The sequence below is a fragment of the Petaurus breviceps genome, unplaced genomic scaffold (assembly GCF_028583685.1).
Source record: "Petaurus breviceps papuanus isolate PSGF00001 unplaced genomic scaffold, PetGlider_PUasm1.0 188, whole genome shotgun sequence".
NCBI lineage: Eukaryota > Metazoa > Chordata > Mammalia > Diprotodontia > Petauridae > Petaurus > Petaurus breviceps.
The window spans coordinates 41,151,085-41,170,347 of NW_027185804.1; the positions used below are offsets into that span (position 1 = coordinate 41,151,085).

General features: G+C 34.0%; 1 pseudogene; it reads right to left on the reverse strand.

Moving 5' to 3' along the window:
• Window positions 1–15,398: 15,398 nt before the first annotated feature.
• LOC138163558 (olfactory receptor 10AG1-like) lies at window positions 15,399–16,297 on the reverse strand (annotated as a pseudogene).
• Between the last annotated feature and the right edge of the window lie 2,966 nt (window positions 16,298–19,263).

Sequence of the window (19,263 nt, forward strand, 5' to 3'; positions counted from 1 at the left end):
AGTGATGAGTCCTTATCAATGAGATTTTTAAAAATATGATTCTTTTCTTCAATCCCAGCATGGCAAGACTTATTAAAGCTGTTCCCATTTATATCTGTGATCAAATATGAACCCCCCCACCCTGTTTGACATTTAAAGCCCTTTTCAACCCAATCTGAATCTCCTTTTCCAGCTTTATAACACAATTCCCTATTCTACACAAACTATGATCAATCCAAATTGGGTGTCTTACTGCTTTTCATTTGGACAAAAACCTCCTATCCCCATACCTTTGGGATAGAAGTTTGATATTTCCTGAGTGAACTTCTCTTCACAGTTACCTCTTAGATTCTACAGTTTTCTTTTCGAGGGTCCCCTCAAATACCACTTTCAAATGAACTTTGTTCCTTTAGCTGCAAATTCCCTTGGCTGTAAAATTGTTTTTTCTCCCCAAAAGACTTTATTTATAGCCACAATTATTTGACATATGCATATATGGTAGCTATCATTTCTATTGTGCTTTAAGGTTTCCAAAGAACTTAAAAATATTATTTCAGGGCAGCTAGGTGGTACAGTACATAGAGCATTAGCCCTGGAGTCAGGAGGATCTGAGTTCAAATCTGGACCTCAGACATTTGACACTTACTAGCTGTGTGACCTTGGGCAAGTCACTTAACTTCAATAGTCTCCCATGCCCCCTCAAAAATAGTTTATTATTTTGTGGTCTAAACATACTTGAAAAATAAATGCTATTTTTGTTTCCATTTTTAAAATGAGGAAACTAAGGAAGACAGGCAGATAGAAGTTATGTGACTTGCCTAGGGTAACAGAGCTAATCCATGGTTGTTTTTGAATTGAGGTCTTTTTACTCTGGGTCTATCATTCTATTCTTCATACACACACACACACACACACACCCACACACACCCACACACACACACGCATTTTTTCTCCCAGAAAAAGATAATAAAAGCTTGAAAACAATGCATGTTTCATTCTTGTCTTTCATCACTAATAAGTCACATATTAATGGTTTAATTAATCCTTGATAATTAATAAAGAATTGTTGACTTGTATCTCCCTCCCTCATTAGGTAAACTTTTTATTGTATATTAATCATAACTGATCAATTACGTGCATATTAACTATGTCATTCTCTGTGTTATTTTATGCTTTTGAAAAAGAAATACCTCGGCATGATTTTGGGGAGTTAATCATGATTCATATCTGAAAAGTATAAGTCCCACCTGAATAAGAGTGTTCCTTTTTTGGTTCAGTAGAGTCTTCACATAAATGTATATAAATGTACAAATTCTTTTGAGGGAATCTCATTCCCCTCATAATTTGGAAGAACTCTGAGAAGTCATTTAATCCTTAAATGTTCTTAAGAAAACTGAGACAGTGAAATAACTTTGCAAATCTTTCTTGACTAGAGATAAATCCAGCTCTTACTTTAATATATAAGTTTGCCTATATGGACATATGAGTACACATTTATGTATGCATTATTGCAGAGAATGGAGTGTGATTTAAAGGATGGAGTATTGACCTTGTAGTCAGGATACTCTGTCCTCAAATATTTTCTCTCACACAAATAGAGGCTGTGTGACATTTAGACCTTTGGGTTAACCCTGTCTATGTTTTAGAGTGGTTGTGTATCTGTAATGTTAATGGGAATTTTCCATTCCCTGAAGCTCCCTAAGAAGAATTAAATAATTAAAGAATATTGATGTATACATACAGATTTCTTGTTCTTTAAAAGTCCTTCCCCATTTTTTTCTGATGAGACAGCAACCAACCTCTTTCTAAAAAAAATATTCTTTGAGTTAAAGCTGCTTAAATCTCTTTAAGTAGACAATATCTCTCCTCTGATCAACTCTATAGAGACAACTCCCTTCCCAGGCCATTTTTTTTTAACTTTTTAATGAGAGGCAAAGTGTTCAGGACCTAAGTCCAATGTTGTAAACATACTTTTAATGAGACAACGTGGCCATATGAAAATGGCTCTGGGACTGGAATCAAGAAACAGAACTGCAGTCAGCCTCTGATGCTTGAAAACTGTGTGGCCTTGGACAATTCAATTAACTTCTCTGAGATTGTTTCCATTTCAGTAAAATAAAGCTTGTTTATCTTTGTTCCCAGGGTTGTTATGATTAAACATTTTGTCAAAACTGGAATGTCTTTCATATATCAGTTAGTATTAATGAAGATAATAATAATGATTTTTTTCAACTAATTGAAATAAGAAAGTCAAATGTGATTTATCAACAACCTTCTACTGTGTCACTTCTTTATCTTTGGAATGAAAAAGTCCTGATTTCTCCTTCCCTCCCTCTGTATTCTTGGAGGAATGATCAATGTTAATGTCATTTTATAAGTACTAGAATGTATTTTCAAACACACTGAATTTAGAATTAGATACTTTGGCTCTAAATCCAAGCTATATTATTTGTCACCTACATGACTTTCTTCTAGTAATTTCCCATCTCTCATTTTTTTTAATTCTCTTCTCAGTTTGAATCCTATGATGTTATAGATCAAGTAAACTTGGTTTCTAGTATTGTAGGATAATCTAATGACAGATGTCTTTTTTTTCCTGATGCCTTTTTGTTACAGACGAGGAAACTGAGGCTGAGCAAGTTTAATTGGCTTACCCTAATTCACACAAATAATTATAATAGATAATTTGTAGTGTTCTAATATATTTATATATTTATTTTTTGGAGGGGGCAACATGGGGCAGTTGGGGTTAAGTGAATTGCCCAAGGCCACATGTCTAGTAAGTGTTAAGTGTCTCTGGTTGGATTTGAACTCAGGTCATCCTGACTACAGGGTTGGTGCTCTATTCACTGTATCCTAGCCACCCTATAGTGTTTTCATTTTTACAAATCACTTCATATAGACACATACACACATATATGTATGTATATATATATATATATTGATATGACTATATCAACAAGTAAGCTTATTTGATCTCTAAGCAGCCCTTTCAGCTTTTGCTATTATTATGCCTACTTAATAGATGATGAAACTAAGTCTGGGAGGTTAATGAACTTGCTCACAAACATACATCTATTCCACAAGAAATATTTGCAATATACGTATGAGACATGTGTCAGTGAAGATTTGAACTCAAGTATTTCTGACTCCGAATACAGTACTCTACCACCCATCTAGTAATGTATATAGATTCAAACATAGGTTACTGACTGCAATTTCCACTTTATTTCGACTGCACCATATTATTATGGGTTTCTCTTCCTTATTTGGCTTTTATAACTCCACCCAAACCACTCACTAAGGAAAACAAAAAAGAAAAGCATTTGTAAGAACGAACTGGTATATCCTAGGTTGAGTTGCACCCGCAATATTACAACTGTGTTTTACTGTAATTGATTATAATATAAAAATGTTTTGGGTTAATATTGGTATGGGTTGGTTCATCCCATTGTATAAATAAAGGAAAGAAATATTCATCTCTAGATGCAAGGTTCTTTAGATTATACTACTTCCTATGTGTATATAATATGATATAACATATCCTTCACATTCTAAATTTATGATTAATATGTCAGAAGGACCAGATGAATAATAATGATATTTGATGGGGAAATTGTGTTTTTGAAGAGCTTTTTTTCTGCTGAGCATTCTATTGCTTTTGCCTCATTTGGGCTGTAATAAAAATCATTTTATGGAAGGATGCCATACCTTTAAATGTCATCTACTAATAGAGATAATAATGGATACTTTATACATTCATTGAAATAAAATGTCACAGTGCCTTTGAGAAAAAGTTTTTTTCTTCTTCCTAACATCAGTTATTATTAATGCAGATTGATAGGTATTTTTCATTCAATTTATTAAAACAATATCCAAATATTTTCGATCAACATCTTTCTTCTTTGCCAATTCTCTATATAGGAAATCAAGGATTAGTATCTGTAGCTGAAAAAAAACATTTCTGAGCACTTTACTTAATTATTTAACTTCATTAAAACCATTATAATTTTAGAATGTTTTTTTTTTGCAAAGAAGTCAGATATACTTTCACTGACAGCTCAATTGAAGTCTTATAAGTGGTTTCATTACTTATTTAAAGAAAATAAACTTGTTTGCGGTTGGTGGGCTAGGTTATGACTGGTCCCAGAGGTTCACTCTAGAAGTGGAAGTCATCAAAATCTTGTACTGGATTTCTTTCTCTTTTTTTTGTTTTGTTTTTATATTACTCATCCATTTTCACTGAGAAATAAAACTCATAATTATTTACTTTGCAATGTCTTTTAACAAATGGTTGAAAACAGGATTTTCTATTTCATTGCAGAAGTTCACTGAAGCACATTTTAATCCCTTTGTCAAATGATTAGTTTTAAGCAATGAAGAAATATATTTATTTCTATATAAGTGTATAACTCCAAAATAATCTTTAAAAAATCTATTTGTATTATTAAACATTTATTTTTGCTTTTTTGACAGCTAAATGGCACAGTGGGTAAGACTGCTGGAATTAGAGTCAGAAGGATCAAGGTCCAAATTCTTCCTCAGATGCTTAGTAGCTCTGTCCCTGGAAGGATCATTTAACCTCTCTCAACTTCAGTTTCCTCCTCTGTAAAATGGGCTTAATGATATCACTTTACTCACAGAGTGGTTTTGAGGATCGAATGAAATAGCCTATGTGAAAAAATTTGAAAACTTTGAAACACAATATAAATACTAACCATTATTATTCCTGCTACTGATGCTATTGCTTTTGTTATTAAACTAATCTTTCCTACATACTCTGAACTTGGTTTTATCAAAAGTGCATCAATTAATCTATAATTAATTTTATTATAATGTTACTGTTCCAATGTTAGCTGATAGGTATCCTTTGGCTAAATAAAAAGGATTGTGCTTAAATGGGGAAAATAAATGGATTTCCCATTTTAGACATCCTATGGAAAACATGGGTAAAACTTTTTGCAGGTTCTTGGAGATGTATCACCATTATTGGATAAAAACAGAAGTCTTCAACCTGGGGTATATATTTTCATTTTTTATTCAATTTTCAAATTTCAAATTTCATATTTTTATTCAATTTTTTCAATGATTTAGATAGACATAAATTATATCTTTACAAATGTGTAGATAGCAAAAAATATGGAGAAAACATTAGTGGACATCTAGGTGAGAAAGTGGATAGAGTGCTGGGCCTGGAATCTTCATCTTCATAAATTCAAATCTGGCCTCAAATACTTATTAGCTGAGTGACCCTGGGCAAGTCACTTAGTGCTGTTTGCCTCAATTTCCTTATCTATAAAATGATCTGAAGAAGGAAATTAAAAAAAAAGAAACTATTCCAGTATCTTTGCAAAAAAAAATCAATTGTGGTCATGAAGAGTTGGATATGATTGAAAGAATCAAACAACCATAACAATAAAGGGAGATAATCATGAGAGTCATGATGTCAAAGTGCTTTTGACATGCTAGAAAACTCTATTGAATCTTATGATGCACTTTTAAAGGAGAATAAATTTGACATATTATAATTTAGTTAGATAAATCAACAGCCAAAGAGGTTAATGGCAGAAAAAATATTCATAATTAGTGCTCTAAAGTATTACACTGAGTTTGGAGTACCACATTTTAGAAAGGATATTGATAGACTGGTTAATATCCAGAGAAGAACTAGAATGGTGAAGGGTCACAAATTCATGACTTATAAAATTCAGATCAAGAAATTGGTGCTTTTCAACCTAGAATAGATATGGTTCTGAAGGGAAGCTTGTAATGATAGTAGCATTCCATTTTTTCAAGAACTGACATTTGGAAGAGGAATTGATTTTGTTCTACTTGGAACCAAAGAAAAAGAAAAAAAAATATTCTTAATATAAGGGGGAAAAATCATCCAAAAATTAGATTTATTTGAAAAGGAAATGATTGACAGATATTCTCTCATGCTAGATGCCTTCAAGCAAAGATCTTTTTTTTTAATACACACAAATATACACACATGTTTGTGTGTATATTTGTGTGTGTGCATGGACGTGTGCACGTGTGCATGTGTATTTTAGGGGGTGGATTGTAATGGTGATTCTTTTCCTTGTTTGTTGACTGTTAAAGTCACTTATAGTTATGGAATTCTGTGATCTTAATTACATCCCAAGAATATGACCCACAAAACAAAGAACTACTACGTTTATTTTTTTAGTTAAAAAGTTAGGGTACTGTTAAACAAACCTACCCTTTTCTTTTGGATCATTATTAAAGATCTTCATCCACATTAAATGGAGCACAAATAACTTTCATACAGAAAGGGACCAAGTTTCCCTTCTACACATAATGAAGGTCAAAACTATCAAATCACTCAAAATTTTTGCTGGTCCTTTACTTGTCTGTGCTATATAGCCTTCTAGTCCTCAAATACCAACAAAAGGGAAATATCCCTTTGGCACTCTCTCTAGCATTTTCCTTCTTTGTTTTATCTTTCAAGAACTATTATTATTTCTCCCTGCAATACTTCATTCTTCCTGAATAGTGGAACTGCATTACATGCCCATTCCAGCTATGCTTCCAAATCTCCAACATTGAATAGAATAAATCCTTTTCTTTCTTATCCGGGAAATTACCGTAGAGCCCAGACCTTGTGGTCCTTTCACTAAAGAACATTCTGCTATCATGCTGGCCCATTCCTTGATGGTTGAGTTCTTTCAAGTGGCCTCTATTTTTAGGAAAGGTCCATGTCAGTCATATTTTATTTCCCTTCTGGTTATATTTCTAATTCTCCTGAACTTTGTAATTGTAATTTCCAATAGATAACATCATATCCATCCCACCCTCACTTATACTTTATCCTCCTAATCCCTTTTTTTCTCCTCCATTTTATGTGTTGTCTTCACCCATTAGAAGGCAATTTCCATGAGGACAAAGATTTTCTTTATACATGTAGTTGAATTCTCAAGAATTAGCAAAGTGTCTTTAAATTAAGCATTTTAAATATGATTACTTTTCCCTTTATTTTATTAAATTAATACATATTTATGCAAGAAAACAAAGATTTTATAACAATACAACAAAAGGATGATTATACATGAAACTGAAAATCTACTAAGCACAATTATAATTCCTTTCAAATATACAATGATAATTGTCATGTAATTATTTTTTCTGCCTTCCCCCCACCTTGCCTTAGAGATGGCTACCATGTGATGCAAATAAACACATGCACACATTTATATATAATATATATGTACGTACATACATGCAAAATTATTCTATACATCTATTTATTAGTTTTTTTCTCTGAATGCAGGTAGTGTCTTTCTTCATATGTCTTTTCTAGTTAATTTTAGTATTTATAAAAGTCAAAATACCTGGTTCATTCAAATTTGTTCTTAAAACTACATCATTGTTACTACATACCATTTTCTTTTGATTCTGTTAATTTTGCTCTTTATTATTGAATGCAATGCTTTCCATTCTTTAAAAATCATAGAACTTATAATTTCCTATAGCACAGTAGTATTCCATCACAATAATATGCCATACTTGTTCGGTCATCCCCCAATTGATGGGCATCTCCACAATTTTGCATTCTTTGTCACCAAAAAAAGTGTGTCTATGAACATTTTAGAAGATAAAGGTTCTTTGATTTTTCCCTAACCATCTTGGGAAATAGGTCAATAGTGGAATTTCTGGATCAAAGGGTATAGGTAGGTTAATAAATGTTTGGGCATAATTCTAGATTGCTTTCCAAAATGGCTGGATGAGTTAAAAATTCCTCCAACCATCACTTAGTGTCCGAATTTTTCCACATTCTCTCCAATATTTGAACCTTTCCCCTTCAATAACTTTAGAAAATTCAGTACATGTAAAATGAAATCTAGAAGTTGTTCTATTTTTTATTTCTCTAATCAATAATGATTTAGAACATTTTTTCATAGGATAATAAATTGTCTTGATTTCTTTATTGGAAAACTACTTGGTCATATTCTTTGACTGTTTATCAATTGGAGAATGACTTGTATTCCTACAGATTTGATAAAGCTCTTCCTACAGTTCTGATATGAGACATTTATCCGATAAACTATACATTTTCCTTCAATTTTATTGCTTTCCTTCCAAATTTGGCTATATTTGTTTTATTTATATATAACCTTTTTAATTTAATGAAATTGAAATTATCCATTTATTAGTTTCAGAGCCAAGGTTGTAAATTAAAGCCTTAGCTCAACCCCAAACTACTCTAAATGCCCTTAAAATGATTCTAAACAAATTCTAGAGCAGCAGACCCCACAAAAAGTAGTGGAACAAATTTCCAGCCCAGTACAACTTGGAAGGCAGAAAAGGTCTGTTGCACAGGGTGAGAAATGAGCACAGTCCAGTTCAGACTGGTCCTCAGCAAACACAGACAAGACCCCAGGGAGACTGAACCACTGGAAGCAGTAGTGGTTTCCATACCTTCCAACCCACAAACGCCAAGAACAACTGAGATCAGCAAGAAAGATCTGTCACACGTGGGTAAAAGTGGAGCATAGTTCAACTTGCATGAAGTGCTAGCATAGCTCCAGCCCCTGAAAACCAGGACCAGGCTCTGGGAGGGACTGAATGAGAGGCAACAGCAGCAGCAGCAGTCATGGTAAAAGCTACTTTCAGAGCTCTCAAATCACAGATGGCAAAGGGACTGAATAGCTGGTCAGAAGAAGCTTACAGAGTCTTTTTGCTCACCCTGAGGCAGGACTCTGTTGCTTTGCCCATACTTAGATGTGGGTTTCAGTCCTGAATGGAAGTCCCAGGGCAAGAATTAGCACTAGCATAGTATAGATTGCAGTAGTGTGTGTGTGTAGGGGGGGCTTCACACACTTCCAGGGCAGAAAAGAATGTTTGTTGTCACTCACAGACCATAGCACAGCCCAGACAAATAGTACACACCTCTCCTTAGATCATACCACTTTGGAACAATTGAAAACTTATAGGTCCATAGAAATATCTGTGAAAACAGCTGCACAAAACTATTAAAGCTTGGGACATTGCTCTCCCCACCAAGAAAGCAGGGCTCTACTTTAACAAAGTATAAAATGTCAAATAATAGGTTGGGAAAATGAGCAAAAAAATGAAATAAAACTATAGAAAGTTACTATTGTGACAAGGCAGATCAAAACACCTACTCAGAAGACAGCAAAGTCAAAGCTCCTACATCCAAAGCCTTCGAGAAAAATATGAATTGGTTGTAGGCTATGAAAGAGGTCAAAAAGTAATTGAAAAATCAAGGAAGAGAAGTAGAGGGGAAATTGGGAAAGAAATAAGAGTGATACAAGAAAATCATGAAAAATTAATCAACTGCTTGGTAAAGGAAACCCAGTCTAATAATAATTAATCCAATAGCACAGGAAATGACATTTGTGATTTTTCTTTTGCTATATAGTAGAATGAAGACAAGAGGGAAAGGTGACTAAAAGTGGGAAAGGACATAAAGGTGAGGCAAATATAACTTCGACAATTTTGTGACAAAGGAATACACTGAAGGTGTTAGAGAAATTTATTTTCTTACACTTAATATGTTATCGATACATTAAAATTATCCAACAGTTAAAAGTTTTCAAAATGTTCTGATTTCATGGAAATTTTCTTTTTCCACTAAACAAAAGATTTCATGTTTATTTGTCCTTTAAAAATGCAATCATTTTTATAATTTCTTCAACATACCTAGAAACTGACAGGTAAAAATATTTGGAAAAAGAATAGGAAACTCTAGGGCTCCATGCCTTGTTCCAGTCTTCTGTGATACTTACATACATGTGTTTGAGTTCTTCTGCTTCCATAGGAAACATTTGAAAAAGTTAATCATTGCTAAATATTATGATAATAACTTAACTATTTTCTCTACACAGATGCCTGTGGGACATAATGTAATTGTACATGAGAACACCAGAGAGGTTTCCATATTTTGAAGGGGAAAAAACGTAGTCAGAGAATGTTCTTTGGGATTTATTACTCAAAGCAGAAATGGAAAAGAAGCCCAGTCTCTTCTTGGCAATACATTTATTGACAATATTTCATTGCAGTGTAATGATTACTTGTGCCAATAATCTCTATAGACCTCTGTTCAAAGTTCTCTTTAGATTCAAATTAATGAGCAAAGTCAGAACACATTAATAAGTCCTCTTGGGCATCTTTTTCAAATGACAAGTGTGCACTGCAAATCTACAATACAGCCACTGCTATCAAATGGAAAGTATGAGCAGTTTACCATGAATATTTGAAATTGGGAAAATAACATTATGTAGAATCTAGTCTTAATGGTGATGTAACAAGACAAAAACAAGGTTGAGCACAAGCTCAAAGCTTGGTTTTTTCCCTGATGATTCCCAGTTGAAACTTGTAGATGGAATAGCAGAAGTTGTTCCAAGATTCCTTTTGTCTCACTGCAATAGTGAGGGGGAAAACATTTATTAAACACTTACTATATACTATGCTTAGTGATAAACACTTTGTATATATTATTTCATTTAATCCTCAAGACTACCCTTTGAGGTATTTGCTACTCTTATCCTCATTTTACAATTGAAGAAACGGAGGCAGGCAAAGGTTAAGTGACTTTCCTTGCCTCATATAGCCATAAAGTATCTGAGACCAGATTTGAACTAAGGGCTTGGTGAATCCAGATTCAATACTGTGTCCACTGTACAACATGGATGCCTCTAAAATATAATAGGGACAGTAGATTTAAATCTAGCTGAAACAATTGAGAGAACATAATAATCATATTGTATTGGTCCTTTAAATTGCCTTAAACTGAATTTACAACACTTAACAGCACTCTTTCTTCAGTGACAAAGCTTTGGGATCAATCTTCCATTAGAAAGTGAATTCAACAAGTGTTTATGCACAAATGCAGCATAATATACTCTCCTTGACATTAACAACTTCCTGAGATCCCTGGATATACCTCAGAATCTCCCAGTCAAACTGAACACAGAATACAAGATCCATGCATGGAATACATTATGGAAACGAGAATGGAGTACTGTACTTGGAGTCATAAAAACCTTACAACATTGGTTACAACAATGACTGCCTGTGTGATACATATTCTTCTCTAATCCTCTATTACTTCATCTGCAAATTTAAGATAACATTATCACCTACCTATCAGAATAGTAATGACAATCAAAGGGGATAGCATAAATAAAGATTAAAACATCTTATGGATATGTTAATATTATGCCTGTTTCCTACCAGTTCAACTCAGGATTAGAATTAGGAATTAGTGTTAAATGGGAATGAACTTTGGCTTTGGGGACGTATCTATCATGTGACTATTGTCCCATATGTCCAAATAGATCTCCCTGAACACGTATATTTCCTGGTCTCTGATCTCTAAGCAAAAAGCATTTATTAAGCACCTCCTATATTCCAAGCACTGTGCTAAACCTGGAGGATGCAAAGATTGGCAAAAAAACATAAATATATAGAAAATTTTAAAAATAATATGTTTTCATCTGCATTCAACCTTCATCAGGGTGATCCCACTCTGGAAGTGGATAACATTTTTCATCATGTGACCCTGCCACAGCAAGCACTCTAGCATACCCAGGGTGCTGCCAACATAGGTTCTTAGATCTGCTTTTCTAAAGGAAAGCAACTCAAACTCAATCTTGGCTTTAATCAAACATATATCATTTGCCTAGTTCGTGGGGAAAAGGTCAGCACCCTGAACTTCAGAGAATACAAACAAAATACAAACAAGTTACAAACAGCAGACAGGCTTCCAACTTTCTGACCACTACATCCATACCTAGTCACAGTTATCAGAGAGGGAAGCACCAATGTCTAGGCATTTCAAAGCCTAGGGCGTTCAACGTCTTCCCAGCATCTCATCAAGTCAAATCACATAACTCTTCTGAAAGTGAGCCCCAAAGCAAAACCTCACATCAGGGTTTATATAGCCTTCTTCAGGTTGAGAGAATGTTACAACCCTCTTGACCCACTGCCCAATCACAAAGTAAAAACAAGCCTCCTGCCACAGGCATGTGACCATATTCAGCCTATTAGGGGGCAGAGTAACCAGTCTGAGGAGGATAATTACTCTTGCTCTAACCTGCTTGGATCTGGATCACTTTATAGGATGGAGGTCCTGGGGTGCATGGCCAGTTTGCCAGACCACGTGGAAGCTTCAGAGAGGGCACCCAACTAATAGCTCCAGTAGCTGAGAAAACCCCATCAAATGGAATAAAACACCCCTCTCTGGTAGCAGAGTTCTACTCTGGCAAAAAGCTCAAAAGTCAAGTAATTGAGTGGCAACATGAGCAAGCAGAGGAAGCAAAGAAAGAAGAGTAATCCGATATTAGACTCCTATTTTGGGGACAAAAAGTTTCAAAGCATGTAACAGGAGGAAGACAGCTAAGTTAGAACTCCTGCACCAAAATATTGTAGAATGAATGTTGAAAACTAAAAATAAACAATAAAGAGTAGTTTCCCATCCCTCTTCTTTAAATAAAGAAGTATGGTTGATTATATCTTCCACAGAACATTTTATTTTTTTCCTCCTTAATCATAATTGAGCTCATATTTTGTGATCTTTTCATTTATTTGAGGAAAGTAGTATGTATTATTCTTTTTGTTCTTATTGCTTTACTCTGTTTCAGTTCATATAAATCTTCCTGTGTTTCTTTGATTTCCTCATTTCTATTATTCTTCCCACTCTTTAATAGCCAACATGTTCTCTATTTATAGTCATTCAGTAATCACAATGTCATGACTTTTCCCCCCTAGTTCTTTGACATCACAAATTTTTGCACTATAAGCATTTGGTATGTATTTCATTTTAAATTTGTTTTTAATGACATTAGGATTCATTTCAAATAGCAAGAATGCTAGGTAAAATAATATGGAAAATTTAAAATAACTTTTTCTTCTTGAAATTCCAATAAAATTATCAGAACATTAAAAAACTATCAATTTTATGAGTAAGGAAATAATTTATTACCAAACTGAAGTTACAGGAAGTCACAAGAAATAAAATGAACAATTTTAATTACATGAAACTAAAATATTTTTGCACAACCAAAACCAATGTAGTGAAGATTGAGAATAAAGCAGGATTTTTTTTTTGAGGGGGGGTGGGCAGTGGTAAATACCAAGTTGGTTTTTTTTTTTTCTGATAAAAGCCTCATTTCTCAAACATATAGGGGGATGACCCAAATATTAAAAAAAAAAACATTCCCCAAATAATAAAGCGTCAAAGGATATGAATATATAATTTTCAGAAGAGGAAATCAAAACTTTCTATAGTCATGTAAAAATGCTCTAAATCACTAATGATTAGAGAATTGCAAAAAAAAATGATAACTCTGAAGTACCTCCACAAAGCTATCAGATTGGGAAATGTGATAAGAAAAAATTACAAATGACAGAGGGATGTGAAAAAAAAATGAAACATCAATGCACTGTTGGTGGAGTGGTGAACTGGTCCAACCATTCTGGAAAATTATATCACTTACCCACATTGCATTCTGCAACTTCAGTGCAGCCTTGGTTCTGAAAACAAAACATGCAAACTTTGTACTACCCATGCCCTCAGGCAATGCAATGCCAACATATGCTCCCCAAAGAAGAAAAGGGATCATAAGTAGGAAAGCTTTAAGAAGCCCTGCCCTGCTTCACTTAGTTGCCATATGATAGTCAACTTAGGATGCTATTTCTGATAGGCTTAGCAAGAGGTGATGGGGAATGGAACAAAAATAAAGGCAGTGAGTAGAGAAAAAATAGATAGGAGAGATAATGTGAAAGTTGAGCTTATGAAACCCAGAAAGTGGCTTTGTTGTTAGGGGATAAGGAGACTAACCATCAAAATCTGTGAGCTGGTAAGCCTGCATGTTTGCAAATAATCTTCAAAGCAAATAGAAAAAGTTTGGGAGAAGATGAATTTTTGAGGCAGTCAAGAACAATGTCTTCTTTGACATAAATTCTGAAAAAAAATTTTGGTGCTCCTTGGGTGAAAATAATAACTAGTTAAAATGTTCTACTTCAGTAATTTTGGGTAAAATAATTATAAAATTTTCATATACACCAAAACAGACACAGGTACTTTGTGTCTGTCTCCACCTCTTTATCTCTGTGCCTCTCTCTGTCTCTCTTTCTTTCTCTCTGTATGAAACACACATAGGGGAAAAAAGAATTGAAAATTAATTGATTCGTGTAATAGATACAAGTTAAGGAAATTTGTTAAAATATGTTTAATTTAAGGTCATAAGTGATGAAACAGTTCAGTTGAAGCAATAGAATGGTGAAAATGAGGTATTTGTTGGTCATTTTTTAAGGAGAATTACTAGATAACGTTAAACATTTCTCTGTGTGTTCTAGATTATCTTTAGTTGAACCTTTCATTAAAGATAGAAGAGATATTTTAAGGGAAGATAATTGTAGATGGACTAAATATGCTCTTGACGACACAAAGAAACTGATGAAATCAAGCTGTGATAGGAAAAAAAAAAGATATAGTATAGATCTGAGCTTTATTTTTTTCCCCTGGAGATAACACATTTTCAAAATCAGAAAGTAGAGGCTTGAGTGTAAAATCCTACAGCAAATGGGACACAGACAATGAAGAAATGGCATTCTGCCAGTTCACCTCTGTGATTCATGACCCAAGTCAGGGCTTTTGAAACATTTTTTTTTCCATCAGCAACCTATTTGACTGAGAATATTTTATGTAACCCAGGGTATAGAGATATATAAAAATGGGCAAAAAATCAAACATTTACTGATAAAAAAATCATTTTAAAACAATTATTTCATATACATATAATTTTATTAATTATTAAAGATGAAAACAATTTGAATACTAATAATATGGTTATTCTTGTTTATTTTAACATAGAGGATTAACTCTTGGAAGATTTTTGTTACTACAGGACATAAAGCATCTACATTTTTCAGAGTTGATTGATATTTTGATTTTATAATCATCAATGCTGAGAATGTTGCTTCACATAAATACACAGTACAAAATGACAGAAGTATGTCATAAGAAGTAAGTAGAAATAAGTGGTAACAAATAAAAAGAAATTGTTGGAAATCCTGTCCTAATCCCAAGTCAAATTCATTTAATCATTTTGTGTGTACAGTAAAAACACTGCATTTAATAACATATAATAGTCTCGAATCTGAACAGAAGTCTTTCTCATCATGTGTGGTGTGATGGTATGTGCAGGGCAAAAAGCACATGTTGTGTGTTCAGAACCAAGGCTGCTGTGAGCTTGCACAATTCAACATGGGCAAGGACTACCAGAAACCTGTTGGATTCATTACGTATTTGATTTTGAAATAATTTTTGGTTCTTACGCATTCAGAAACCTTTTACTGTTGCCAGATTTTTTGCAAGCCTCACATTCAGTTATGTGATCCCATACCCACGGTTTAAGAAGCACTGACCTAAGTCACTTTGGTAGGAATTTCTTCACTGCCATAATAACATCTTTATTTCTCAGACAGTATATCAGGGGGTTGAACATTGGGGTCACAGTGGAGTAGATAAGAGATAGAACCTTGTCTATTTCTGCTGATTTTATGGAATTTGGTAAACAATATGAAATAAGACCTGACCCAAAAAACAGGCTAACCACTATGAGGTGTGAAGAGCAAGTGGAGAAGGCTTTCTGTCTCCCTATGGCTGATGGAAGCTTCTGGATTGTGGCAATAATTTTGATGTAGGACACAAGTATCATTAGAAATGGAACAAAAGCAGACACTAAAGCACCAGCATGTCCCCACAGGCAAGATTTAGTAATGGAGGAACATCACAAAAGACATGATCAAGGTGGTTAGAACCACAGAAGGGCAGAGAGAAAATCTGGTAAGTTTGTCCTATTGGAATAGGAATTGCACTCATCCAGGAGCCAACCACCAAACGGACACACACCTTTTGGTTCATAATAAGAGGATAGTTCAAAGGATTACAGATGGCCATATAACGGTCATAAGCCATTACAGCTAGAAGAAAGCACTCAGTGCCTCCCAAAATAATAAAGAAACAAAGTTGTGTGGCACATCCTAAGAAAGAAATATTTCTCTTTTGAGTCAAAAGGTTTTTTAACATCCTGGGAAGTGTCACTGATGTGTAACAGATTTCTATAAAGGAAAAGTGTCCGAGAAAAAAATACATCGGTGTTTGGAGAGTGGGATCTACCTTGGTAATTATAATGATGAGGCCATTTCCCACCAGAATACTTATATAGATGAGTAAGAAAATACTAAATAGAAAGCCTTGATAGTTGAGAAGGTCCCCAAATCCCAGAAGAATGAATTCAACCACAACACTCACATTAGTTATTTCCATGTTGCCTGTGCCTCCCATCTTGGGGAACAGTGAATTTGGGGTAGTGAAGATTCTTTCCTAAGCTGTGACTTTGTTTCCTTTCCTTTAAATGAAAAAAAGGGAATTAGTTGGTCTCTTTGTTCCCTCTTATCTCTGGCATTCTTTATTATATAAACTTATTTCAACTTAACAATTAAACAACCATTTATATCTACTATTCATTTTAGTGAAATGGTATAAAACCATGATACCACTGGTGCCTTCTCTGCAAATTATACTCAGAGAGTTTCCTATATGTCTAAAGGGTTTAGTGACTACTTCAGGATCATAATGTCAATATGTATCAGAGGTCAAACTTGAGTCCTTATCTTCCTGATTAAAAGATCCAGTTTTCTAACCATTACCAACCACATTGTCTCGTAATCTATTTATCTAATAACAATAATAATAGCAATGATATAATGCCAATAATTATTATTTAAGAATAACTTTTTAATAAAGGCACTCATAGAAAATGCTAATAACTTTCAATTTCCATGAGAAAAAGCTTTCTATATTGTACAGACCTAGTGTTATTTTTTTAATTAATTGTGAAGTATGTTTTATTCCCATCTGTATTTGCTAGGATTTTCCCCAAAATCCTTCAAATGAAACTAAAGATTGGCTCACATTTCCATATAATCTTTTGTTCTAATTTAAAAAATAATGCTCACAACAATTCACTAAATATTACATGTAAATAATTAGTTTCAAAACAACTTCTTTTAAAACCATTTATAACTGAACTCCATCAAAAAGCTTATGGTGATTAAAACAGGAATTGTTTGCTATGGAAGTTATTGTAATCAAGGTCTAACAAGTGAGTTTTTTTTAGTCTTAATGTTTCCTTTAATTAAAATTTGGTTTCTTTGTAGGACATTTATTTTGAATTGATTCTCAGTGAAAACTGAGAAATCATCCTAAGTGGTATTTATGAACTCAATGCTTATATCATTATCATAATATCATCAGTTACAGGATTATAAATGTCTTTAAGAACCAAACATCGAAGTACCCTCAGGCAATTATTCTCAAACTCTTTCCTTTCAGGACACTTTCATATACTTAACATTTATTGAGAAACTTTTCCACCTGGACCCTTTTATTTTTATTTTTTTAATTAGGACTATATCTACAATATTTAACCATACTGGAAATTTGATCATTTTAGCATTATTATGAAAATAGTTTCAATATTGTATTCCCCAAGGAAAAGTCAGAAGGGCACCTGGGTGACCCCAGAGCACTGCCCTAAACATAGTGAGGAGCAAAATAAGATTCAGGGTCATTTGAAGGAGTCAGTTTTATTTTTCTGCTCCCCTAATGTAGTGTTCTTTACCTTACTTCTTTCTGAGTCTTATTATCATGGTCAAATCCTTAATCCTTTCTTCATCCCCCTTCAATTATACGCATACAATGTGCTCTTTATTGAGTTAGCTTCCTGGTCTGCTCCCCTGGGAACCACTTGCTTGGAATTCTGGTCCTGATCCTTTAACAACTTGTGGAAGGTATCTAGGTGGCAAAGGACAGAGCGCTGCACTGGGCTTACTCAACTTCCTAGTTGTTTGATCCTGGGTAAATAACTTAACTACTCTGTGCCTCAGTTTCCTGCAGTGTAAAATGGGCATATTAATACCCTTATCCCAGAGGCTTATTATGAAGATCAAATAAAAATATTTTTAAAGCATTTAGAATGATGTCTGATCTATAATAAATGAAAAAAAAAAACCCTTGTTCTTCCCCCACCTTCCCAATATGAGTGACTTACTCAATGAAGGACACGGTATAGGTAAAGAGGAAATGTCAATAGTTCTATCAATTAGAGTGATCTTATAAAGAATGTGCTCTTCTGATTTTTAAACTTGGTTCCACTATTTGCTTTATCTGGAAAGCTTTCAAGTATTCTCTACTCTTCTCAGAACTCTAGTAATCCAGAAGTTCAAGATTATTTTTTTTGAAGCTTTCTCTGACTCCCTTCCCAGCTCGCCCCACCACCACTTTATCTAAACCCACATTAGTCTCTACCTTCTTTGCATTACAACAGGACCTGGTGCTGTTTCACACATTCATTGTTCAAAGTGTACTGTCTTGTAACATTCTTGCTATTCTGTAAAAGCTTGTCCTGGGCTTCCAATGAGGTGTTAAAGTGTAGAATGTAAAGACCATGCCTTATAAGGATTAAATAGCTAGAATGTAGTCATCCTTAATAATTGTTTCTTGATTATTAATACTTGTAGTTCATTGTCCTGATGATAGAATTTGACAGACACTAGTCAGCAAGGTGAAGTGAATGTCTTTATGACTTACTTTCTAAATGGCTGAGGACAAATCATTTAACCTCCAAGTCTCAGTTTCCTCTTCCTTAAAATGAAATGGTGGAAAAGATGTCCTTTAAGATCCCCTTCATCTGTGAAAATCTGATCCTATGATGAAAAATCATTCTATTCAAAAATATCACTTTATTTCATCAACTGAAAGGTCACTACTAGCAATTAGATTTTGATTAATTTTCCCTCTTTTCACCACATAGAATATTTAAATGTGAATGGTTCTCATTTGGGGAAGCCCAAATTTGGCTTCCAAATCTCACTGGGAGCATGGGACACTAAGTGGGTAGCTTCTGATGAGTAGTAATTTGGAAGGTGAGGGTAACAGCTTGAATATTTCTGTGTGAAGGAAGCCATTGCTATATCTTGTCAGTGAAATGACCCAAGAAGTTAGAGGGACAGCAGGGTCTCCTAAGTCCCTGTATGCATGACAAAACACCAGGAGTAATGAATGAGGGAATAAAATCCTATATAATTTTTGAATTTTCATCAAAACTTATTTATTCCATACCATCTTCTCCCCTCTCTTTATCTTTCAGTTTGTTAAAAGGAAAATTCTACGTTCAGGCCTTCACCCTGATTAAAGAGGCAAAGCTCATAGACAATTATTCAAAGAAGTTA